Source organism: Diceros bicornis, chromosome 6 (assembly GCF_020826845.1).
Source record: "Diceros bicornis minor isolate mBicDic1 chromosome 6, mDicBic1.mat.cur, whole genome shotgun sequence".
Classification (NCBI taxonomy): Eukaryota; Metazoa; Chordata; class Mammalia; order Perissodactyla; family Rhinocerotidae; genus Diceros; species Diceros bicornis.
Window position 1 is genome coordinate 95632121 of NC_080745.1, and position 2003 is coordinate 95634123.

Genomic DNA, 2003 nt, shown 5'->3' on the forward strand with positions numbered 1-2003 from the left:
ACATCATGTGGACACAGCTAGTTCCCTGTTTCACCTGCAACTCTCAAGTGCATCTGACCCCACCTTCCTGAGGCCCCAGCCCTTTCCCCAACTTCCCCTGCCACACACCATGGCCCCCTCATCCTCTGTGGTTCCATTCACCTCAACCCATGTGCCCTGAGCTCCTGGACACCACTGCTGTCTCTCAAGCAGCTCACAGACTGGCAGGGGCATCGGGGAGAAGTGTGCCAGGCCAAAACGTGGTGTGAAGGGGCCTTGACAGTGGCCAGTGAACCAGCAGTTGAGTCGGAGATTGTCCCTACAGACGGATCATGTCTGTGCCACGTTTCGCTCTTTTACTTTGCGTTATCACAAAGTACATCTTATTGCCAGGAGTTACTGCAAACATCTATGTATTTAAGCTCTACATTTGTCAAATGTCAAGTGAGATTCAAGGGGCCCTATTTGTGTTGGTCTAAATTCAAGAACGTCTAGAGCACATATTTCTAAATGGGAGATGCTGTGTGTCAGTTGATTTAGTTTTTGGTTCCCAATAGAAGATGGCACCTAATGAACACCTTTTAGGTTGTGATAATGTGGAATTTTCAGCTTCCCTGAGCCAGCCCTTCTTACCTTTAAACCACGTCCTTACAGTTTTTCTGCTAGAAGTGTAAAGAGTTTCTTGAGGGCTGCCTTGACATCCTTGTTCCTCAGGGTGTAGATGAGAGGGTTCAAGGTGGGGCTCACAGTGGAATAAAGCACAGCCACCACCTTGCCTGTCCCTGGGGAGTAGCTGGAGCCAGGGGTCAGGTAGGTGTAGATGATGGTGGAATAGTACATGGTCACCACAATAAGGTGGGAGGACCAGGTGGAGAAGTCTCGCTGCTTCCCCTCAGCTGTTTGAATCTTCAGGATGGTGGAGATGATGAAGCTGTAGGACACCATGGTGAGCAGGAAATTCAACACTGCAAAGAAGATGTCAGCCACTGTTGCCATGATGTCATTCACGTATGTGGAGGAACAGGAGAGCAGCAGCAGAGGAGGGATCTCACAGAAGAAGTGATCGATCACGTTGGGCCCACAGAAGGTCAACTGTAGCATCAGACAGGCATTGACTCCAGTACTGAGCACACTGATGGCCCACACTGCTACAGCCAGCGCCCCACACACCCTGGGGCTCATCATGGAGCCATAGTACAGCGGCTGGCAGATGGCCACATAGAAGTCATAGGCCACGGCTGTGAAGAGCAGCACCTCCCCAGCTACTGACCATGACAGGAAGAACATCTAGGCCATGCAGCCCCCATAGGAGATGCTTCTCTTCCCTGCTACCATGATCTCAAGCAGCTTGGGCACCACAGTGCATGCACAGATAACATCCATCACAGCCAAGTTGACCAGGAAGAAGTGCATGGGAGTGCGGAGCCAAGAGCCGAAGGTGATGGCTGCCACGATGAGGGAATTGCCACAGAGTGCCACAGTGCAGAGGGAGAGAGAGAGGGTGAAGAAGAGAATCTGGAGCTTTGGCACTTCTCAGAAGCCCTGCAGGATGAATTCCGTCACCAGCAACTGGTTACTCATGGCATTGACTACTCTGTTCAGACTCTTTCTTGCTCTACAGCTAAGCTGGGGAAAGCGTGTGACATTAATGGTCTATACAGGTAGGTATAGACCTTCATATGTCAGACTCTCCCAGAATGTAAATATTTTACATTTCTTTAGACCTAGGCATCACCAGCTAACAAACACCTCTGAGAGAAAGGGTGGGAGTGCTGACCTTCTCTCTGTCCTGCTGCCATTGCCCTTGACTGGCTCTCGTGGCCGCCCTCCCATGTGCACTCTTACCCCATCACAGCCTGATGACCACTTCAATCTCCTCACACACTGTGATGAGCTCCCAAAGAGCAAACTGACTGTGCCGTGAAAGGCTAGAGCCCTTCATTGATGATGTCCAGCATCTACAGAGAGCCGCTTTAATGTACACATGTTCTGTCCTCGCCAGGGAGTGTCCAGCCTCACTCCTG

At 51.0% G+C, this 2003-nt stretch overlaps 1 pseudogene; it reads right to left on the reverse strand.

Annotated features, from left to right (window-relative positions):
- Nucleotides 1-627: 627 nt before the first annotated feature.
- LOC131407649 (olfactory receptor 13A1-like) lies at nt 628-1560 on the reverse strand (annotated as a pseudogene).
- Nucleotides 1561-2003: the final 443 nt, after the last annotated feature.